Here is a 20662-nt window from a genome sequence, read left to right as displayed (position 1 = left end):
GATGTATGTCCTCACCTCGGTGACAGATAAAACGATTTCGCCCCCGGTTGGGCTCGAACCACCAACCTTTCGGTTAACAGCCGAACGCGCTAGCCGATTGCGCCACGGAGGCGTCGACTTTGGCTCACTTGTGCAATCTATATCAACGCAATTCGTACACATTCTGCAGGAATCTCGCAGAATGGTAGCATCAGCTTATGCCTCTTCACATGGATAACGTGCATGCACACTGTAGCGACGCTCATAAACGAATGACATTATACTACAAAATGCATACAAACCACTGTTCTGCCTATGCATTCAGAAAACCTCCTAGGCCAGTAGAATACTTGTCATAGGCTGTAGAACATCCCTGTCATTCAGTGTACTGCCATGTGATAGATATTGATCGAGGTAGCTCCGCACGTTGCAGGAAAGTTATAAAAATGGATGCCTTCTGTGAGGTTCGGACTCACGACTCCTGGTTTACGAGGCAAGTGCTCTACCACTGAGCTAAGAAGGCGGCAGCTTTGAATATGCGAGCTATCCCCGAATTATCACTTCATCACACTGAATCTTGCAGCCCTCGACCAGATAATTGATTTGGCGCACTGCTGCTGCTGGGAGTGTCCACATTGCCGTTCTCCAAATCTCTCGACTGTTTCGCCCTTACGATCGGCGACGACCGTCAGGCCACCAAAAGTTTGCGGTCTGCAATTTCTTGTCCTAGTGCACAGCTTGTGGGATAACGTGGCTCGACTGCGAAATGCGCCTTTCGGCTCCACTCTCTGGCTACAGTTTGCTGTTGTTCACAGTGGCACTGGCGTTGCCCATGGGGCTTCATGTAAGGCGACTGCACGTCGCTCGGCCAACAGCGGCCTACTGCAGACCGACACTTAAGAGACACAAAATACAAATCGACATCGAGAGACAGGCCCTGTCATATGGCACTCGCGACGCATACGCTGAAATTGAATGTAAATAAAACGTCTTTTGTAGTGGGCGTCGCTCCACTGCAGTGTCACACATGGTGAATAAATAGGAAAACAGTAGAACGTCTGTGTAGGGCCATGTTTTTACCTACTGTGCCACCTGCCTGAATGTGTATAAGCATCTGTGGCATCACTCCTTCGCAGCCAAATTGCCACACTAGCTGTGTATCTCTAACAAAGTTGATGTATGTCCTCACCTCGGTGACGGATAAAACGATTTCGCCCCCGGGTGGGCTCGAACCACCAACCTTTCGGTTAACAGCCGAACGCGCTAGCCGATTGCGCCACGGAGGCGTCGACTTTGGCTCACTTGTGCAATCTATATCAACTTAATTCGTACACATTCTGCAGGAATCTCGCAGAATGGTAGCATCTGCTTATGCCTCTTCACATGGATAACGTGCATGCACACTGTAGCGACGCTCATAAACTAATGACATTATACTACAAAATGCATACAAACCACTGTTCTGCCTATGCATTCAGAAAACCTCCTAGGCCAGTAGAATACTTGTCATAGGCTGTAGAACATCCCTGTCATTCAGTGTACTGCCATGTGATAGATATTGATCGAGGTAGCTCCGCACGTTGCAGGAAAGTTAAAAAAAATGGATGCCTTCTGTGAGGTTCGAACTCCCGACTCCTGGTTTACGAGACCAGTGTTCTACCACTGAGCTAAGAAGGCGGCAGCTTTGAATATGCGAGCTATCCCCGAATTCTCACTTCATCACACTGAATCTTGCAGCCCTCGACCAGATAATTGATTTGGCGCACTGCTGCTGCTGGGAGTGTCCACATTGCCGTTCTCCAAATCTCTCGACTGTTTCGCCCTTACGATCGGCGACGACCGTCAGGCCACCAAAAGTTTGCGGTCTGCAATTTCTTGTCCTAGTGCACAGCTTGTGGGATAACGTGGCTCGACTGCGAAATGCGCCTTTCGGCTCCACTCTCTGGCTACAGTTTGCTGTTGTTCACCGTGGCACTGGCGTTGCCCATGGGGCTTCATGTAAGGCGACTGCACGTCGCTCGGCCAACAGCGGCCTACTGCAGACCGACACTTAAGAGACACAAAATACAAATCGACATCGAGAGACACGCCCTGTCATATGGCACTCGCGACGCATACGCTGAAATTGAATGTAAATAAAACGTCTTTTGTAGTGGGCGTCGCTCCACTGCAGTGTCACACATGGTGAATAAATAGGAAAACAGTAGAACGTCTGTGTAGGGCCATGTTTTTACCTACTGTGCCACCTGCCTGAATGTGTATAAGCATCTGTGGCATCACTCCTTCGCAGCCAAATTGCCACACTAGCTGTGTATCTCTAACAAAGTTGATGTATGTCCTCACCTCGGTGACGGATAAAACGATTTCGCCCACGGGTGGGCTCGAACCACCAACCTTTCGGTTAACAGCCGAACGCGCTAGCCGATTGCGCAACGGAGGCGTCGACTTTGGCTCACTTGTGCAATCTATATCAACGCAATTCGTACACATTCTGCAGGAATCTCGCAGAATGGTAGCATCTGCTTATGCCTCTTCACATGGATAACGTGCATGCACACTGTAGCGACGCTCATAAACGAATGACATTATACTACAAAATGCATACAAACCACTGTTCTGCCTATGCATTCAGAAAACCTCCTAGGCCAGTAGAATACTTGTCATAGGCTGTAGAACATCCCTGTCATTCAGTGTACTGCCATGTGATAGATATTGATCGAGGTAGCTCCGCACGTTGCAGGAAAGTTATAAAAATGGATGCCTTCTGTAAGCTTCGGACTCACGACTCCTGGTTTACGAGACCAGTGCTCTACCACTGAGCTAAGAAGGCGGCAGCTTTGAATATGCGAGCTATCCCGAATTCTCACTTCATCACACTGAATCTTGCAGCCCTCGACCAGATAATTGATTTGGCGCACTGCTGCTGCTGGGAGTGTCCACATTGCCGTTCTCCAAATCTCTCGACTGTTTCGCCCTTACGATCGGCGACGACCGTCAGGCCACCAAAAGTTTGCGGTCTGCAATTTCTTGTCCTAGTGCACAGCTTGTGGGATAACGTGGCTCGACTGCGAAATGCGCCTTTCGGCTCCACTCTCTGGCTACAGTTTGCTGTTGTTCACAGTGGCACTGGCGTTGCCCATGGGGCTTCATGTAAGGCGACTGCACGTCGCTCGCCCAACAGCGGCCTACTGCAGACCGACACTTAAGAGACACAAAATACAAATCGACATCGAGAGACAGGCCCTGTCATATGGCACTCGCGACGCATACGCTGAAATTGAATGTAAATAAAACGTCTTTTGTAGTGGGCGTCGCTCCACTGCAGTGTCACACATGGTGAATAAATAGGAAAACAGTAGAACGTCTGTGTAGGGCCATGTTTTTACCTACTGTGCCACCTGCCTGAATGTGTATAAGCATCTGTGGCATCACTCCTTCGCAGCCAAATTGCCACACTAGCTGTGCATCTCTAACAAAGTTGATGTATGTCCTCACCTCGGTGACGGATAAAACGATTTCGCCCACGGGTGGGCTCGAACCACCAACCTTTCGGTTAACAGCCGAACGCGCTAGCCGATTGCGCCACGGAGGCGTCGACTTTGGCTCACTTGTGCAATCTATATCAACTTAATTCGTACACATTCTGCAGGAATCTCGCAGTATGGTAGCATCTGCTTATGCCCCTTCACATGGTTAACGTGCATGCACACTGTAGCGACGCTCATAAACGAATGACTTTATACTACAAAATGCGTACAAACCACTGTTCTGCCTATGCATTCAGAAAACCTCCTAGGCCAGTAGAATACTTGTCATAGGTTGTAGAACATCCCTTTCATTCAGTGTACTGCCATGTGATAGATATTGCTCGAGGTAGCTCCGCACGTTGCAGGAAAGTTATAAAAATGGATGCCTTATGTGAGGTTCGAACTCACGACTCCTGGTTTATGAGACCAGTGCTCTACCACTGAGATAAGAAGGCGGCAGCTTTGAATTTGCGGGCTATCCCCGAATTCTCACTTCATCACACTGAATCTTGCAGCCCTCGACCAGATAATTGATTTGGCGCACTGCTGCTGCTGGGAGTGTCCACATTGCCGTTCTCCAAATCTCTCGACTGTTTCGCCCTTACGATCGGCGACGACCGTCAGGCCACCAAAAGTTTGCGGTCTGCAATTTCTTGTCCTAGTGCACAGCTTGTGGGATAACGTGGCTCGACTGCGAAATGCGCCTTTCGGCTCCACTCTCTGGCTACAGTTTGCTGTTGTTCACAGTGGCACTGGCGTTGCCCATGGGGCTTCATGTAAGGCGACTGCACGTCGCTCGGCCAACAGCGGCCTACTGCAGACCGACACTTAAGAGACACAAAATACAAATCGACATCGAGAGACAGGCCCTGTCATATGGCACTCGCGACGCATACGCTGAAATTGAATGTAAATAAAACGTCTTTTGTAGTGGGCGTCGCTCCACTGCAGTGTCACACATGGTGAATAAATAGGAAAACAGTAGAACGTCTGTGTAGGGCCATGTTTTTACCTACTGTGCCACCTGCCTGAATGTGTATAAGCATCTGTGGCATCACTCCTTCGCAGCCAAATTGCCACACTAGCTGTGTATCTCTAACAAAGTTGATGTATGTCCTCACCTCGGTGACGGATAAAACGATTTCGCCCCCGGGTGGGCTCGAACCACCAACCTTTCGGTTAACAGCTGAACGCGCTAGCCGATTGCGCCACGGAGGCGTCGACTTTGGCTCACTTGTGCAATCTATATCAACTTAATTCGTACACATTCTGCAGGAATCTCAAAGAATGGTAGCATCTGCTTATGCCCCTTCACATGGTTAACGTACATGCACACTGTAGCGACGCTCATAAACGAATGACATTATACTACAAAATGCATACAAACCACTGTTCTGCCTATGCATTCAGAAAACCTCCTAGGCCAGTAGAATACTTGTCATAGGTTGTAGAACATCCCTTTCATTCAGTGTACTGCCATGTGATAGATATTGCTCGAGGTAGCTCCGCACGTTGCAGGAAAGTTAAAAAAATGGATGCCTTCTGTGAGGTTCGAACTCACGACTCCTGGTTTACGAGACCAGTGCTCTACCACTGAGCTAAGAAGGCGGCAGCTTTGAACATGCGAGCTATCCCCGAATTCTCACTTCATCACACTGAATCTTGCAGCCCTCGACCAGATAATTGAGTTGGCGCACTGCTGCTGCTGGGAGTGTCCACATTGCCGTTCACCAAATCTCTCGACTGTTTCGCCCTTACGATCGGCGACGACCGTCAGGCCACCAAAAGTTTGCGGTCTGCAATTTCTTGTCCTAGTGCACAGCTTGTGGGATAACGTGGCTCGACTGCGAAATGCGCCTTTCGGCTCCACTCTCTGGCTACAGTTTGCTGTTGTTCACAGTGGCACTGGCGTTGCCCATGGGGCTTCATGTAAGGCGACTGCACGTCGCTCGGCCAACAGCGGCCTACTGCAGACCGACACTTAAGAGACACAAAATACAAATCGACATCGAGAGACAGGCCCTGTCATATGGCACTCGCGACGCATACGCTGAAATTGAATGTAAATAAAACGTCTTTTGTAGTGGGCGTCGCTCCACTGCAGTGTCACACATGGTGAATAAATAGGAAAACAGTAGAACGTCTGTGTAGGGCCATGTTTTTACCTACTGTGCCACCTGCCTGAATGTGTATAAGCATCTGTGGCATCACTCCTTCGCAGCCAAATTGCCACACTAGCTGTGTATCTCTAACAAAGTTGATGTATGTCCTCACCTCGGTGACGGATAAAACGATTTCGCCCCCGGGTGGGCTCGAACCACCAACCTTTCGGTTAACAGCCGAACGCGCTAGCCGATTGCGCAACGGAGGCGTCGACTTTGGCTCACTTGTGCAATCTATATCAACTTAATTCGTACACATTCTGCAGGAATCTCGCAGAATGGTAGCATCTGCTTATGCCCCTTCACATGGTTAACGTACATGCACACTGTAGCGACGCTCATAAACGAATGACATTATACTACAAAATGCATACAAACCACTGTTCTGCCTATGCATTCAGAAAACCTCCTAGGCCAGTAGAATACTTGTCATAGGTTGTAGAACATCCCTTTCATTCAGTGTACTGCCATGTGATAGATATTGCTCGAGGTAGCTCCGCACATTGCAGGAAAGTTAAAAAAATGGATGCCATCTGTGAGGTTCGAACTCACGACTCCTGGTTTACGAGACCAGTGCTCTACCACTGAGCTAAGAAGGCGGCAGCTTTGAATATGCGAGCTATCCCCGAATTCTCACTTCATCACACTGAATCTTGCAGCCCTCGACCAGATAATTGATTTGGCGCACTGCTGCTGCTGGGAGTGTCCACATTGCCGTTCTCCAAATCTCTCGACTGTTTCGCCCTTACGATCGGCGACGACCGTCAGGCCACCAAAAGTTTGCGGTCTGCAATTTCTTGTCCTAGTGCACAGCTTGTGGGATAACGTGGCTCGACTGCGAAATGCGCCTTTCGGCTCCACTCTCTGGCTACAGTTTGCTGTTGTTCACAGTGGCACTGGCGTTGCCCATGGGGCTTCATGTAAGGCGACTGCACGTCGCTCGGCCAACAGCGGCCTACTGCAGACCGACACTTAAGAGACACAAAATACAAATCGACATCGAGAGACAGGCCCTGTCATATGGCACTCGCGACGCATACGCTGAAATTGAATGTAAATAAATCGTCTTTTGTAGTGGGCGTCGCTCCACTGCAGTGTCACACATGGTGAATAAATAGGAAAACAGTAGAACGTCTGTGTAGGGCCATGCTTTTACCTACTGTGCCACCTGCCTGAATGTGTATAAGCATCTGTGGCATCACTCCTTCGCAGCCAAATTGCCACACTAGCTGTGTATCTCTAACAAAGTTGATGTATGTCCTCACCTCGGTGACAGATAAAACGATTTCGCCCCCGGTTGGGCTCGAACCACCAACCTTTCGGTTAACAGCCGAACGCGCTAGCCGATTGCGCCACGGAGGCGTCGACTTTGGCTCACTTGTGCAATCTATATCAACGCAATTCGTACACATTCTGCAGGAATCTCGCAGAATGGTAGCATCAGCTTATGCCTCTTCACATGGATAACGTGCATGCACACTGTAGCGACGCTCATAAACGAATGACATTATACTACAAAATGCATACAAACCACTGTTCTGCCTATGCATTCAGAAAACCTCCTAGGCCAGTAGAATACTTGTCATAGGCTGTAGAACATCCCTGTCATTCAGTGTACTGCCATGTGATAGATATTGATCGAGGTAGCTCCGCACGTTGCAGGAAAGTTATAAAAATGGATGCCTTCTGTGAGGTTCGGACTCACGACTCCTGGTTTACGAGGCAAGTGCTCTACCACTGAGCTAAGAAGGCGGCAGCTTTGAATATGCGAGCTATCCCCGAATTATCACTTCATCACACTGAATCTTGCAGCCCTCGACCAGATAATTGATTTGGCGCACTGCTGCTGCTGGGAGTGTCCACATTGCCGTTCTCCAAATCTCTCGACTGTTTCGCCCTTACGATCGGCGACGACCGTCAGGCCACCAAAAGTTTGCGGTCTGCAATTTCTTGTCCTAGTGCACAGCTTGTGGGATAACGTGGCTCGACTGCGAAATGCGCCTTTCGGCTCCACTCTCTGGCTACAGTTTGCTGTTGTTCACAGTGGCACTGGCGTTGCCCATGGGGCTTCATGTAAGGCGACTGCACGTCGCTCGGCCAACAGCGGCCTACTGCAGACCGACACTTAAGAGACACAAAATACAAATCGACATCGAGAGACAGGCCCTGTCATATGGCACTCGCGACGCATACGCTGAAATTGAATGTAAATAAAACGTCTTTTGTAGTGGGCGTCGCTCCACTGCAGTGTCACACATGGTGAATAAATAGGAAAACAGTAGAACGTCTGTGTAGGGCCATGTTTTTACCTACTGTGCCACCTGCCTGAATGTGTATAAGCATCTGTGGCATCACTCCTTCGCAGCCAAATTGCCACACTAGCTGTGTATCTCTAACAAAGTTGATGTATGTCCTCACCTCGGTGACGGATAAAACGATTTCGCCCCCGGGTGGGCTCGAACCACCAACCTTTCGGTTAACAGCCGAACGCGCTAGCCGATTGCGCCACGGAGGCGTCGACTTTGGCTCACTTGTGCAATCTATATCAACTTAATTCGTACACATTCTGCAGGAATCTCGCAGAATGGTAGCATCTGCTTATGCCTCTTCACATGGATAACGTGCATGCACACTGTAGCGACGCTCATAAACTAATGACATTATACTACAAAATGCATACAAACCACTGTTCTGCCTATGCATTCAGAAAACCTCCTAGGCCAGTAGAATACTTGTCATAGGCTGTAGAACATCCCTGTCATTCAGTGTACTGCCATGTGATAGATATTGATCGAGGTAGCTCCGCACGTTGCAGGAAAGTTAAAAAAAATGGATGCCTTCTGTGAGGTTCGAACTCCCGACTCCTGGTTTACGAGACCAGTGTTCTACCACTGAGCTAAGAAGGCGGCAGCTTTGAATATGCGAGCTATCCCCGAATTCTCACTTCATCACACTGAATCTTGCAGCCCTCGACCAGATAATTGATTTGGCGCACTGCTGCTGCTGGGAGTGTCCACATTGCCGTTCTCCAAATCTCTCGACTGTTTCGCCCTTACGATCGGCGACGACCGTCAGGCCACCAAAAGTTTGCGGTCTGCAATTTCTTGTCCTAGTGCACAGCTTGTGGGATAACGTGGCTCGACTGCGAAATGCGCCTTTCGGCTCCACTCTCTGGCTACAGTTTGCTGTTGTTCACCGTGGCACTGGCGTTGCCCATGGGGCTTCATGTAAGGCGACTGCACGTCGCTCGGCCAACAGCGGCCTACTGCAGACCGACACTTAAGAGACACAAAATACAAATCGACATCGAGAGACACGCCCTGTCATATGGCACTCGCGACGCATACGCTGAAATTGAATGTAAATAAAACGTCTTTTGTAGTGGGCGTCGCTCCACTGCAGTGTCACACATGGTGAATAAATAGGAAAACAGTAGAACGTCTGTGTAGGGCCATGTTTTTACCTACTGTGCCACCTGCCTGAATGTGTATAAGCATCTGTGGCATCACTCCTTCGCAGCCAAATTGCCACACTAGCTGTGTATCTCTAACAAAGTTGATGTATGTCCTCACCTCGGTGACGGATAAAACGATTTCGCCCACGGGTGGGCTCGAACCACCAACCTTTCGGTTAACAGCCGAACGCGCTAGCCGATTGCGCAACGGAGGCGTCGACTTTGGCTCACTTGTGCAATCTATATCAACGCAATTCGTACACATTCTGCAGGAATCTCGCAGAATGGTAGCATCTGCTTATGCCTCTTCACATGGATAACGTGCATGCACACTGTAGCGACGCTCATAAACGAATGACATTGTACTACAAAATGCATACAAACCACTGTTCTGCCTATGCATTCAGAAAACCTCCTAGGCCAGTAGAATACTTGTCATAGGCTGTAGAACATCCCTGTCATTCAGTGTACTGCCATGTGATAGATATTGATCGAGGTAGCTCCGCACGTTGCAGGAAAGTTATAAAAATGGATGCCTTCTGTGAGCTTCGGACTCACGACTCCTGGTTTACGAGACCAGTGCTCTACCACTGAGCTAAGAAGGCGGCAGCTTTGAATATGCGAGCTATCCCGAATTCTCACTTCATCACACTGAATCTTGCAGCCCTCGACCAGATAATTGATTTGGCGCACTGCTGCTGCTGGGAGTGTCCACATTGCCGTTCTCCAAATCTCTCGACTGTTTCGCCCTTACGATCGGCGACGACCGTCAGGCCACCAAAAGTTTGCGGTCTGCAATTTCTTGTCCTAGTGCACAGCTTGTGGGATAACGTGGCTCGACTGCGAAATGCGCCTTTCGGCTCCACTCTCTGGCTACAGTTTGCTGTTGTTCACAGTGGCACTGGCGTTGCCCATGGGGCTTCATGTAAGGCGACTGCACGTCGCTCGCCCAACAGCGGCCTACTGCAGACCGACACTTAAGAGACACAAAATACAAATCGACATCGAGAGACAGGCCCTGTCATATGGCACTCGCGACGCATACGCTGAAATTGAATGTAAATAAAACGTCTTTTGTAGTGGGCGTCGCTCCACTGCAGTGTCACACATGGTGAATAAATAGGAAAACAGTAGAACGTCTGTGTAGGGCCATGTTTTTACCTACTGTGCCACCTGCCTGAATGTGTATAAGCATCTGTGGCATCACTCCTTCGCAGCCAAATTGCCACACTAGCTGTGCATCTCTAACAAAGTTGATGTATGTCCTCACCTCGGTGACGGATAAAACGATTTCGCCCACGGGTGGGCTCGAACCACCAACCTTTCGGTTAACAGCCGAACGCGCTAGCCGATTGCGCCACGGAGGCGTCGACTTTGGCTCACTTGTGCAATCTATATCAACTTAATTCGTACACATTCTGCAGGAATCTCGCAGTATGGTAGCATCTGCTTATGCCCCTTCACATGGTTAACGTGCATGCACACTGTAGCGACGCTCATAAACGAATGACTTTATACTACAAAATGCGTACAAACCACTGTTCTGCCTATGCATTCAGAAAACCTCCTAGGCCAGTAGAATACTTGTCATAGGTTGTAGAACATCCCTTTCATTCAGTGTACTGCCATGTGATAGATATTGCTCGAGGTAGCTCCGCACGTTGCAGGAAAGTTATAAAAATGGATGCCTTATGTGAGGTTCGAACTCACGACTCCTGGTTTATGAGACCAGTGCTCTACCACTGAGATAAGAAGGCGGCAGCTTTGAATTTGCGGGCTATCCCCGAATTCTCACTTCATCACACTGAATCTTGCAGCCCTCGACCAGATAATTGATTTGGCGCACTGCTGCTGCTGGGAGTGTCCACATTGCCGTTCTCCAAATCTCTCGACTGTTTCGCCCTTACGATCGGCGACGACCGTCAGGCCACCAAAAGTTTGCGGTCTGCAATTTCTTGTCCTAGTGCACAGCTTGTGGGATAACGTGGCTCGACTGCGAAATGCGCCTTTCGGCTCCACTCTCTGGCTACAGTTTGCTGTTGTTCACAGTGGCACTGGCGTTGCCCATGGGGCTTCATGTAAGGCGACTGCACGTCGCTCGGCCAACAGCGGCCTACTGCAGACCGACACTTAAGAGACACAAAATACAAATCGACATCGAGAGACAGGCCCTGTCATATGGCACTCGCGACGCATACGCTGAAATTGAATGTAAATAAAACGTCTTTTGTAGTGGGCGTCGCTCCACTGCAGTGTCACACATGGTGAATAAATAGGAAAACAGTAGAACGTCTGTGTAGGGCCATGTTTTTACCTACTGTGCCACCTGCCTGAATGTGTATAAGCATCTGTGGCATCACTCCTTCGCAGCCAAATTGCCACACTAGCTGTGTATCTCTAACAAAGTTGATGTATGTCCTCACCTCGGTGACGGATAAAACGATTTCGCCCCCGGGTGGGCTCGAACCACCAACCTTTCGGTTAACAGCTGAACGCGCTAGCCGATTGCGCCACGGAGGCGTCGACTTTGGCTCACTTGTGCAATCTATATCAACTTAATTCGTACACATTCTGCAGGAATCTCAAAGAATGGTAGCATCTGCTTATGCCCCTTCACATGGTTAACGTACATGCACACTGTAGCGACGCTCATAAACGAATGACATTATACTACAAAATGCATACAAACCACTGTTCTGCCTATGCATTCAGAAAACCTCCTAGGCCAGTAGAATACTTGTCATAGGTTGTAGAACATCCCTTTCATTCAGTGTACTGCCATGTGATAGATATTGCTCGAGGTAGCTCCGCACGTTGCAGGAAAGTTAAAAAAATGGATGCCTTCTGTGAGGTTCGAACTCACGACTCCTGGTTTACGAGACCAGTGCTCTACCACTGAGCTAAGAAGGCGGCAGCTTTGAACATGCGAGCTATCCCCGAATTCTCACTTCATCACACTGAATCTTGCAGCCCTCGACCAGATAATTGAGTTGGCGCACTGCTGCTGCTGGGAGTGTCCACATTGCCGTTCACCAAATCTCTCGACTGTTTCGCCCTTACGATCGGCGACGACCGTCAGGCCACCAAAAGTTTGCGGTCTGCAATTTCTTGTCCTAGTGCACAGCTTGTGGGATAACGTGGCTCGACTGCGAAATGCGCCTTTCGGCTCCACTCTCTGGCTACAGTTTGCTGTTGTTCACAGTGGCACTGGCGTTGCCCATGGGGCTTCATGTAAGGCGACTGCACGTCGCTCGGCCAACAGCGGCCTACTGCAGACCGACACTTAAGAGACACAAAATACAAATCGACATCGAGAGACAGGCCCTGTCATATGGCACTCGCGACGCATACGCTGAAATTGAATGTAAATAAAACGTCTTTTGTAGTGGGCGTCGCTCCACTGCAGTGTCACACATGGTGAATAAATAGGAAAACAGTAGAACGTCTGTGTAGGGCCATGTTTTTACCTACTGTGCCACCTGCCTGAATGTGTATAAGCATCTGTGGCATCACTCCTTCGCAGCCAAATTGCCACACTAGCTGTGTATCTCTAACAAAGTTGATGTATGTCCTCACCTCGGTGACGGATAAAACGATTTCGCCCCCGGGTGGGCTCGAACCACCAACCTTTCGGTTAACAGCCGAACGCGCTAGCCGATTGCGCAACGGAGGCGTCGACTTTGGCTCACTTGTGCAATCTATATCAACTTAATTCGTACACATTCTGCAGGAATCTCGCAGAATGGTAGCATCTGCTTATGCCCCTTCACATGGTTAACGTACATGCACACTGTAGCGACGCTCATAAACGAATGACATTATACTACAAAATGCATACAAACCACTGTTCTGCCTATGCATTCAGAAAACCTCCTAGGCCAGTAGAATACTTGTCATAGGTTGTAGAACATCCCTTTCATTCAGTGTACTGCCATGTGATAGATATTGCTCGAGGTAGCTCCGCACATTGCAGGAAAGTTAAAAAAATGGATGCCATCTGTGAGGTTCGAACTCACGACTCCTGGTTTACGAGACCAGTGCTCTACCACTGAGCTAAGAAGGCGGCAGCTTTGAATATGCGAGCTATCCCCGAATTCTCACTTCATCACACTGAATCTTGCAGCCCTCGACCAGATAATTGATTTGGCGCACTGCTGCTGCTGGGAGTGTCCACATTGCCGTTCTCCAAATCTCTCGACTGTTTCGCCCTTACGATCGGCGACGACCGTCAGGCCACCAAAAGTTTGCGGTCTGCAATTTCTTGTCCTAGTGCACAGCTTGTGGGATAACGTGGCTCGACTGCGAAATGCGCCTTTCGGCTCCACTCTCTGGCTACAGTTTGCTGTTGTTTACAGTGGCACTGGCGTTGCCCATGGGGCTTCATGTAAGGCGACTGCACGTCGCTCGCCCAACAGCGGCCTACTGCAGACCGACACTTAAGAGACACAAAATACAAATCGACATCGAGAGACAGGCCCTGTCATATGGCACTCGCGACGCATACGCTGAAATTGAATGTAAATAAAACGTCTTTTGTAGTGGGCGTCGCTCCACTGCAGTGTCACACATGGTGAATAAATAGGAAAACAGTAGAACGTCTGTGTAGGGCCATGTTTTTACCTACTGTGCCACCTGCCTGAATGTGTATAAGCATCTGTGGCATCACTCCTTCGCAGCCAAATTGCCACACTAGCTGTGTATCTCTAACAAAGTTGATGTATGTCCTCACCTCGGTGACGGATAAAACGATTTCGCCCACGGGTGGGCTCGAACCACCAACCTTTCGGTTAACAGCCGAACGCGCTAGCCGATTGCGCCACGGAGGCGTCGACTTTGGCTCACTTGTGCAATCTATATCAACGCAATTCGTACACATTCTGCAGGAATCTCGCAGAATGGTAGCATCTGCTTATGCCTCTTCACATGGATAACGTGCATGCACACTGTAGCGACGCTCATAAACTAATGACATTATACTACAAAATGCATACAAACCACTGTTCTGCCTATGCATTCAGAAAACCTCCTAGGCCAGTAGAATACTTGTCATAGGCTGTAGAACATCCCTGTCATTCAGTGTACTGCCATGTGATAGATATTGATCGAGGTAGCTCCACACGTTTCAGGAAAGTTAAAAAAAATGGATGCCTTCTGTGAGGTTCGAACTCCCGACTCCTGGTTTACGAGACCAGTGTTCTACCACTGAGCTAAGAAGGCGGCAGCTTTGAATATGCGAGCTATCCCCGAATTCTCACTTCATCACACTGAATCTTGCAGCCCTCGACCAGATAATTGATTTGGCGCACTGCTGCTGCTGGGAGTGTCCACATTGCCGTTCACCAAATCTCTCGACTGTTTCGCCCTTACGATCGGCGACGACCGTCAGGCCACCAAAAGTTTGCGGTCTGCAATTTCTTGTCCTAGTGCACAGCTTGTGGGATAACGTGGCTCGACTGCGAAATGCGCCTTTCGGCTCCACTCTCTGGCTACAGTTTGCTGTTGTTCACAGTGGCACTGGCGTTGCCCATGGGGCTTCATGTAAGGCGACTGCACGTCGCTCGGCCAACAGCGGCCTACTGCAGACCGACACTTAAGAGACACAAAATACAAATCGACATCGAGAGACACGCCCTGTCATATGGCACTCGCGACGCATACGCTGAAATTGAATGTAAATAAAACGTCTTTTGTAGTGGGCGTCGCTCCACTGCAGTGTCACACATGGTGAATAAATAGGAAAACAGTAGAACGTCTGTGTAGGGCCATGTTTTTACCTACTGTGCCACCTGCCTGAATGTGTATAAGCATCTGTGGCATCACTCCTTCGCAGCCAAATTGCCACACTAGCTGTGCATCTCTAACAAAGTTGATGTATGTCCTCACCTCGGTGACGGATAAAACGATTTCGCCCGCGGGTGGGCTCGAACCACCAACCTTTCGGTTAACAGCCGAACGCGCTAGCCGATTGCGCCACGGAGGCGTCGACTTTGGCTCACTTGTGCAATCTATATCAACTTAATTCGTACACATTCTGCAGGAATCTCGCAGTATGGTAGCATCTGCTTATGCCCCTTCACATGGTTAACGTGCATGCACACTGTAGCGACGCTCATAAACGAATGACTTTATACTACAAAATGCGTACAAACCACTGTTCTGCCTATGCATTCAGAAAACCTCCTAGGCCAGTAGAATACTTGTCATAGGTTGTAGAACATCCCTTTCATTCAGTGTACTGCCATGTGATAGATATTGCTCGAGGTAGCTCCGCACGTTGCAGGAAAGTTATAAAAATGGATGCCTTATGTGAGGTTCGAACTCACGACTCCTGGTTTATGAGACCAGTGCTCTACCACTGAGATAAGAAGGCGGCAGCTTTGAATTTGCGGGCTATCCCCGAATTCTCACTTCATCACACTGAATCTTGCAGCCCTCGACCAGATAATTGATTTGGCGCACTGCTGCTGCTGGGAGTGTCCACATTGCCGTTCTCCAAATCTCTCGACTGTTTCGCCCTTACGATCGGCGACGACCGTCAGGCCACCAAAAGTTTGCGGTCTGCAATTTCTTGTCCTAGTGCACAGCTTGTGGGATAACGTGGCTCGACTGCGAAATGCGCCTTTCGGCTCCACTCTCTGGCTACAGTTTGCTGTTGTTCACAGTGGCACTGGCGTTGCCCATGGGGCTTCATGTAAGGCGACTGCACGTCGCTCGGCCAACAGCGGCCTACTGCAGACCGACACTTAAGAGACACAAAATACAAATCGACATAGAGAGACAGGCCCTGTCATATGGCACTCGCGACGCATACGCTGAAATTGAATGTAAATAAAACGTCTTTTGTAGTGGGCGTCGCTCCACTGCAGTGTCACACATGGTGAATAAATAGGAAAACAGTAGAACGTCTGTGTAGGGCCATGTTTTTACCTACTGTGCCACCTGCCTGAATGTGTATAAGCATCTGTGGCATCACTCCTTCGCAGCCAAATTGCCACACTAGCTGTGTATCTCTAACAAAGTTGATGTATGTCCTCACCTCGGTGACGGATAAAACGATTTCGCCCCCGGGTGGGCTCGAACCACCAACCTTTCGGTTAACAGCTGAACGCGCTAGCCGATTGCGCAACGGAGGCGTCGACTTTGGCTCACTTGTGCAATCTATATCAACTTAATTCGTAGACATTCTGCAGGAATCTCAAAGAATGGTAGCATCTGCTTATGCCCCTTCACATGGTTAACGTACATGCACACTGTAGCGACGCTCATAAACGAATGACATTATACTACAAAATGCATACAAACCACTGTTCTGCCTATGCATTCAGAAAACCTCCTAGGCCAGTAGAATACTTGTCATAGGTTGTAGAACATCCCTTTCATTCAGTGTACTGCCATGTGATAGATATTGCTCGAGGTAGCTCCGCACGTTGCAGGAAAGTTAAAAAAATGGATGCCTTCTGTGAGGTTCGAACTCACGACTCCTGGTTTACGAGACCAGTGCTCTACCACTGAGCTAAGAAGGCGGCAGCTTTGAATATGCGAGCTATCCCCGAATTCTCACTTCATCACACTGAATCTTGCAGCCCTCGACCAGATAATTGAGTTGGCGCACTGCTGCTGCTGGGAGTGTCCACATTGCCGTTCACCAAATCTCTCGACTGTTTCGCCCTTACGATCGGCGACGACCGTCAGGCCACCAAAAGTTTGCGGTCTGCAATTTCTTGTCCTAGTGCACAGCTTGTGGGATAACGTGGCTCGACTGCGAAATGCGCCTTTCGGCTCCACTCTCTGGCTACAGTTTGCTGTTGTTCACAGTGGCACTGGCGTTGCCCATGGGGCTTCATGTAAGGCGACTGCACGTCGCTCGGCCAACAGCGGCCTACTGCAGACCGACACTTAAGAGACACAAAATACAAATCGACATCGAGAGACAGGCCCTGTCATATGGCACTCGCGACGCATACGCTGAAATTGAATGTAAATAAAACGTCTTTTGTAGTGGGCGTCGCTCCACTGCAGTGTCACACATGGTGAATAAATAGGAAAACAGTAGAACGTCTGTGTAGGGCCATGTTTTTACCTACTGTGCCACCTGCCTGAATGTGTATAAGCATCTGTGGCATCACTCCTTCGCAGCCAAATTGCCACACTAGCTGTGTATCTCTAACAAAGTTGATGTATGTCCTCACCTCGGTGACGGATAAAACGATTTCGCCCCCGGGTGGGCTCGAACCACCAACCTTTCGGTTAACAGCTGAACGCGCTAGCCGATTGCGCCACGGAGGCGTCGACTTTGGCTCACTTGTGCAATCTATATCAACTTAATTCGTACACATTCTGCAGGAATCTCAAAGAATGGTAGCATCTGCTTATGCCCCTTCACATGGTTAACGTACATGCACACTGTAGCGACGCTCATAAACGAATGACATTATACTACAAAATGCATACAAACCACTGTTCTGCCTATGCATTCAGAAAACCTCCTAGGCCAGTAGAATACTTGTCATAGGTTGTAGAACATCCCTTTCATTCAGTGTACTGCCATGTGATAGATATTGCTCGAGGTAGCTCCGCACGTTGCAGGAAAGTTAAAAAAATGGATGCCTTCTGTGAGGTTCGAACTCACGACTCCTGGTTTACGAGACCAGTGCTCTACCACTGAGCTAAGAAGGCGGCAGCTTTGAATATGCGAGCTATCCCCGAATTCTCACTTCATCACACTGAATCTTGCAGCCCTCGACCAGATAATTGATTTGGCGCACTGCTGCTGCTGGGAGTGTCCACATTGCCGTTCACCAAATCTCTCGACTGTTTCGCCCTTACGATCGGCGACGACCGTCAGGCCACCAAAAGTTTGCGGTCTGCAATTTCTTGTCCTAGTGCACAGCTTGTGGGATAACGTGGCTCGACTGCGAAATGCGCCTTTCGGCTCCACTCTCTGGCTACAGTTTGCTGTTGTTCACAGTGGCACTGGCGTTGCCCATGGGGCTTCATGTAAGGCGACTGCACGTCGCTCGGCCAACAGCGGCCTACTGCAGACCGACACTTAAGAGACACAAAATACAAATCGACATCGAGAGACAGGCCCTGTCATATGGCACTCGCGACGCATACGCTGAAATTGAATGTAAATAAAACGTCTTTTGTAGTGGGCGTCGCTCCACTGCAGTGTCACACATGGTGAATAAATAGGAAAACAGTAGAACGTCTGTGTAGGGCCATGTTTTTACCTACTGTGCCACCTGCCTGAATGTGTATAAGCATCTGTGGCATCACTCCTTCGCAGCCAAATTGCCACACTAGCTGTGTATCTCTAACAAAGTTGATGTATGTCCTCACCTCGGTGACGGATAAAACGATTTCGCCCCCGGGTGGGCTCGAACCACCAACCTTTCGGTTAACAGCCGAACGCGCTAGCCGATTGCGCAACGGAGGCGTCGACTTTGGCTCACTTGTGCAATCTATATCAACTTAATTCGTACACATTCTGCAGGAATCTCGCAGAATGGTAGCATCTGCTTATGCCCCTTCACATGGTTAACGTACATGCACACTGTAGCGACGCTCATAAACGAATGACATTATACTACAAAATGCATACAAACCACTGTTCTGCCTATGCATTCAGAAAACCTCCTAGGCCAGTAGAATACTTGTCATAGGTTGTAGAACATCCCTTTCATTCAGTGTACTGCCATGTGATAGATATTGCTCGAGGTAGCTCCGCACGTTGCAGGAAAGTTAAAAAAATGGATGCCATCTGTGAGGTTCGAACTCACGACTCCTGGTTTACGAGACCAGTGCTCTACCACTGAGCTAAGAAGGCGGCAGCTTTGAATATGCGAGCTATCCCCGAATTCTCACTTCATCACACTGAATCTTGCAGCCCTCGACCAGATAATTGATTTGGCGCACTGCTGCTGCTGGGAGTGTCCACATTGCCGTTCACCAAATCTCTCGACTGTTTCGCCCTTACGATCGGCGACGACCGTCAGGCCACCAAAAGTTTGCGGTCTGCAATTTCTTGTCCTAGTGCACAGCTTGTGGGATAACGTGGCTCGACTGCGAAATGCGCCTTTCGGCTCCACTCTCTGGCTACAGTTTGCTGTTGTTCACAGTGGCACTGGCGTTGCCCATGGGGCTTCATGTAAGGCGACTGCACGTCGCTCGGCCAACAGCGGCCTACTGCAGACCGACACTTAAGAGACACAAAATACAAATCGACATCGAGAGACAGGCCCTGTCATATGGCACTCGCGACGCATACGCTGAAATTGAATGTAAATAAAACGTCTTTTGTAGTGGGCGTCGCTCCACTGCAGTGTCACACATGGTGAATAAATAGGAAAACAGTAGAACGTCTGTGTAGGGCCATGTTTTTACCTACTGTGCCACCTGCCTGAATGTGTATAAGCATCTGTGGCATCACTCCTTCGCAGCCAAATTGCCACACTAGCTGTGTATCTCTAACAAAGTTGATGTATGTCCTCACCTCGGTGACGGATAAAACGATTTCGCCCACGGGTGGGCTCGAACCACCAACCTTTCGGTTAACAGCCGAACGCGCTAGCCGATTGCGCAACGGAGGCGTCGACTTTGGCTCACTTGTGCAATCTATATCAACGCAATTCGTACACATTCTGCAGGAATCTCGCAGAATGGTAGCATCTGCTTATGCCTCTTCACATGGATAACGTGCATGCACACTGTAGCGACGCTCATAAACGAATGACATTATACTACAAAATGCATACAAACCACTGTTCTGCCTATGCATTCAGAAAACCTCCTAGGCCAGTAGAATACTTGTCATAGGCTGTAGAACATCCCTGTCATTCAGTGTACTGCCATGTGATAGATATTGCTCGAGGTAGCTCCGCACGTTGCAGGAAAGTTATAAAAATGGATGCCTTCTGTGAGCTTCGGACTCACGACTCCTGGTTTACGAGACCAGTGCTCTACCACTGAGCTAAGAAGGCGGCAGCTTTGAATATGCGAGCTATCCCCGAATTCTCACTTCATCACACTGAATCTTGCAGCCCTCGACCAGAAAATTGAGTTGGCGCACTGCTGCTGCTGGGAGTGTCCACATTGCCGTTCACCAAATCTCTCGACTGTTTCGCCCTTACGATCGGCGACGACCGTCAGGCCACCAAAAGTTTGCGGTCTGCAATTTCTTGTCCTAGTGCACAGCTTGTGGGATAACGTGGCTCGACTGCGAAATGCGCCTTTCGGCTCCACTCTCTGGCTACAGTTTGCTGTTGTTCACAGTGGCACTGGCGTTGCCCATGGGGCTTCATGTAAGGCGACTGCACGTCGCTCGGCCAACAGCGGCCTACTGCAGACCGACACTTAAGAGACACAAAATACAAATCGACATCGAGAGACAGGCCCTGTCATATGGCACTCGCGACGCATACGCTGAAATTGAATGTAAATAAAACGTCTTTTGTAGTGGGCGTCGCTCCACTGCAGTGTCACACATGGTGAATAAATAGGAAAACAGTAGAACGTCTGTGTAGGGCCATGTTTTTACC

At 49.3% G+C, this 20662-nt stretch overlaps 36 non-coding genes across 36 annotated transcripts; all 36 read right to left on the bottom strand.

Annotated features, from left to right (window-relative positions):
* Positions 1 to 38: 38 nt before the first annotated feature.
* Trnan-guu (transfer RNA asparagine (anticodon GUU)) lies at positions 39 to 112 on the bottom strand. The gene has a single exon. It is a non-coding gene; the product is annotated as a tRNA-Asn (tRNA).
* Positions 113 to 430: 318 nt separating this feature from the next.
* Positions 431 to 502, bottom strand: Trnat-cgu (transfer RNA threonine (anticodon CGU)). Its single transcript has one exon. It is a non-coding gene; the product is annotated as a tRNA-Thr (tRNA).
* A 689-nt stretch (positions 503 to 1191) lies between these two features.
* On the bottom strand, positions 1192 to 1265 carry Trnan-guu (transfer RNA asparagine (anticodon GUU)). Its single transcript has one exon. It is a non-coding gene; the product is annotated as a tRNA-Asn (tRNA).
* Positions 1266 to 1584: 319 nt separating this feature from the next.
* On the bottom strand, positions 1585 to 1656 carry Trnat-cgu (transfer RNA threonine (anticodon CGU)). Its single transcript has one exon. It is a non-coding gene; the product is annotated as a tRNA-Thr (tRNA).
* A 689-nt stretch (positions 1657 to 2345) lies between these two features.
* Trnan-guu (transfer RNA asparagine (anticodon GUU)) lies at positions 2346 to 2419 on the bottom strand. Its single transcript has one exon. It is a non-coding gene; the product is annotated as a tRNA-Asn (tRNA).
* A 318-nt stretch (positions 2420 to 2737) lies between these two features.
* On the bottom strand, positions 2738 to 2809 carry Trnat-cgu (transfer RNA threonine (anticodon CGU)). The gene has a single exon. It is a non-coding gene; the product is annotated as a tRNA-Thr (tRNA).
* A 688-nt stretch (positions 2810 to 3497) lies between these two features.
* Trnan-guu (transfer RNA asparagine (anticodon GUU)) lies at positions 3498 to 3571 on the bottom strand. Its single transcript has one exon. It is a non-coding gene; the product is annotated as a tRNA-Asn (tRNA).
* A 318-nt stretch (positions 3572 to 3889) lies between these two features.
* On the bottom strand, positions 3890 to 3961 carry Trnam-cau (transfer RNA methionine (anticodon CAU)). The gene has a single exon. It is a non-coding gene; the product is annotated as a tRNA-Met (tRNA).
* A 689-nt stretch (positions 3962 to 4650) lies between these two features.
* Positions 4651 to 4724, bottom strand: Trnan-guu (transfer RNA asparagine (anticodon GUU)). The gene has a single exon. It is a non-coding gene; the product is annotated as a tRNA-Asn (tRNA).
* Positions 4725 to 5042: 318 nt separating this feature from the next.
* On the bottom strand, positions 5043 to 5114 carry Trnat-cgu (transfer RNA threonine (anticodon CGU)). The gene has a single exon. It is a non-coding gene; the product is annotated as a tRNA-Thr (tRNA).
* A 689-nt stretch (positions 5115 to 5803) lies between these two features.
* On the bottom strand, positions 5804 to 5877 carry Trnan-guu (transfer RNA asparagine (anticodon GUU)). The gene has a single exon. It is a non-coding gene; the product is annotated as a tRNA-Asn (tRNA).
* Positions 5878 to 6195: 318 nt separating this feature from the next.
* On the bottom strand, positions 6196 to 6267 carry Trnat-cgu (transfer RNA threonine (anticodon CGU)). The gene has a single exon. It is a non-coding gene; the product is annotated as a tRNA-Thr (tRNA).
* A 689-nt stretch (positions 6268 to 6956) lies between these two features.
* On the bottom strand, positions 6957 to 7030 carry Trnan-guu (transfer RNA asparagine (anticodon GUU)). The gene has a single exon. It is a non-coding gene; the product is annotated as a tRNA-Asn (tRNA).
* Positions 7031 to 7348: 318 nt separating this feature from the next.
* Trnat-cgu (transfer RNA threonine (anticodon CGU)) lies at positions 7349 to 7420 on the bottom strand. Its single transcript has one exon. It is a non-coding gene; the product is annotated as a tRNA-Thr (tRNA).
* Positions 7421 to 8109: 689 nt separating this feature from the next.
* On the bottom strand, positions 8110 to 8183 carry Trnan-guu (transfer RNA asparagine (anticodon GUU)). Its single transcript has one exon. It is a non-coding gene; the product is annotated as a tRNA-Asn (tRNA).
* A 319-nt stretch (positions 8184 to 8502) lies between these two features.
* On the bottom strand, positions 8503 to 8574 carry Trnat-cgu (transfer RNA threonine (anticodon CGU)). The gene has a single exon. It is a non-coding gene; the product is annotated as a tRNA-Thr (tRNA).
* Positions 8575 to 9263: 689 nt separating this feature from the next.
* Trnan-guu (transfer RNA asparagine (anticodon GUU)) lies at positions 9264 to 9337 on the bottom strand. The gene has a single exon. It is a non-coding gene; the product is annotated as a tRNA-Asn (tRNA).
* Positions 9338 to 9655: 318 nt separating this feature from the next.
* Positions 9656 to 9727, bottom strand: Trnat-cgu (transfer RNA threonine (anticodon CGU)). The gene has a single exon. It is a non-coding gene; the product is annotated as a tRNA-Thr (tRNA).
* A 688-nt stretch (positions 9728 to 10415) lies between these two features.
* On the bottom strand, positions 10416 to 10489 carry Trnan-guu (transfer RNA asparagine (anticodon GUU)). Its single transcript has one exon. It is a non-coding gene; the product is annotated as a tRNA-Asn (tRNA).
* Positions 10490 to 10807: 318 nt separating this feature from the next.
* On the bottom strand, positions 10808 to 10879 carry Trnam-cau (transfer RNA methionine (anticodon CAU)). Its single transcript has one exon. It is a non-coding gene; the product is annotated as a tRNA-Met (tRNA).
* A 689-nt stretch (positions 10880 to 11568) lies between these two features.
* Positions 11569 to 11642, bottom strand: Trnan-guu (transfer RNA asparagine (anticodon GUU)). Its single transcript has one exon. It is a non-coding gene; the product is annotated as a tRNA-Asn (tRNA).
* A 318-nt stretch (positions 11643 to 11960) lies between these two features.
* Trnat-cgu (transfer RNA threonine (anticodon CGU)) lies at positions 11961 to 12032 on the bottom strand. The gene has a single exon. It is a non-coding gene; the product is annotated as a tRNA-Thr (tRNA).
* A 689-nt stretch (positions 12033 to 12721) lies between these two features.
* Trnan-guu (transfer RNA asparagine (anticodon GUU)) lies at positions 12722 to 12795 on the bottom strand. The gene has a single exon. It is a non-coding gene; the product is annotated as a tRNA-Asn (tRNA).
* A 318-nt stretch (positions 12796 to 13113) lies between these two features.
* On the bottom strand, positions 13114 to 13185 carry Trnat-cgu (transfer RNA threonine (anticodon CGU)). The gene has a single exon. It is a non-coding gene; the product is annotated as a tRNA-Thr (tRNA).
* A 689-nt stretch (positions 13186 to 13874) lies between these two features.
* Positions 13875 to 13948, bottom strand: Trnan-guu (transfer RNA asparagine (anticodon GUU)). Its single transcript has one exon. It is a non-coding gene; the product is annotated as a tRNA-Asn (tRNA).
* Positions 13949 to 14267: 319 nt separating this feature from the next.
* On the bottom strand, positions 14268 to 14339 carry Trnat-cgu (transfer RNA threonine (anticodon CGU)). Its single transcript has one exon. It is a non-coding gene; the product is annotated as a tRNA-Thr (tRNA).
* A 689-nt stretch (positions 14340 to 15028) lies between these two features.
* On the bottom strand, positions 15029 to 15102 carry Trnan-guu (transfer RNA asparagine (anticodon GUU)). The gene has a single exon. It is a non-coding gene; the product is annotated as a tRNA-Asn (tRNA).
* A 318-nt stretch (positions 15103 to 15420) lies between these two features.
* Positions 15421 to 15492, bottom strand: Trnam-cau (transfer RNA methionine (anticodon CAU)). The gene has a single exon. It is a non-coding gene; the product is annotated as a tRNA-Met (tRNA).
* Positions 15493 to 16181: 689 nt separating this feature from the next.
* Positions 16182 to 16255, bottom strand: Trnan-guu (transfer RNA asparagine (anticodon GUU)). Its single transcript has one exon. It is a non-coding gene; the product is annotated as a tRNA-Asn (tRNA).
* A 318-nt stretch (positions 16256 to 16573) lies between these two features.
* Positions 16574 to 16645, bottom strand: Trnat-cgu (transfer RNA threonine (anticodon CGU)). The gene has a single exon. It is a non-coding gene; the product is annotated as a tRNA-Thr (tRNA).
* A 689-nt stretch (positions 16646 to 17334) lies between these two features.
* Positions 17335 to 17408, bottom strand: Trnan-guu (transfer RNA asparagine (anticodon GUU)). The gene has a single exon. It is a non-coding gene; the product is annotated as a tRNA-Asn (tRNA).
* A 318-nt stretch (positions 17409 to 17726) lies between these two features.
* Trnat-cgu (transfer RNA threonine (anticodon CGU)) lies at positions 17727 to 17798 on the bottom strand. Its single transcript has one exon. It is a non-coding gene; the product is annotated as a tRNA-Thr (tRNA).
* Positions 17799 to 18487: 689 nt separating this feature from the next.
* On the bottom strand, positions 18488 to 18561 carry Trnan-guu (transfer RNA asparagine (anticodon GUU)). Its single transcript has one exon. It is a non-coding gene; the product is annotated as a tRNA-Asn (tRNA).
* A 318-nt stretch (positions 18562 to 18879) lies between these two features.
* On the bottom strand, positions 18880 to 18951 carry Trnat-cgu (transfer RNA threonine (anticodon CGU)). The gene has a single exon. It is a non-coding gene; the product is annotated as a tRNA-Thr (tRNA).
* Positions 18952 to 19640: 689 nt separating this feature from the next.
* Trnan-guu (transfer RNA asparagine (anticodon GUU)) lies at positions 19641 to 19714 on the bottom strand. The gene has a single exon. It is a non-coding gene; the product is annotated as a tRNA-Asn (tRNA).
* Positions 19715 to 20032: 318 nt separating this feature from the next.
* Trnat-cgu (transfer RNA threonine (anticodon CGU)) lies at positions 20033 to 20104 on the bottom strand. The gene has a single exon. It is a non-coding gene; the product is annotated as a tRNA-Thr (tRNA).
* Between the last annotated feature and the right edge of the window lie 558 nt (positions 20105 to 20662).

Source organism: Schistocerca gregaria, chromosome 5 (genome assembly GCF_023897955.1).
Source record: "Schistocerca gregaria isolate iqSchGreg1 chromosome 5, iqSchGreg1.2, whole genome shotgun sequence".
In the NCBI taxonomy this organism is placed as follows: domain Eukaryota; kingdom Metazoa; phylum Arthropoda; class Insecta; order Orthoptera; family Acrididae; genus Schistocerca; species Schistocerca gregaria.
The sequence above is the reverse complement of the archived record's forward strand: the minus strand, read 5'-3'. Positions and strand labels throughout refer to the sequence as shown.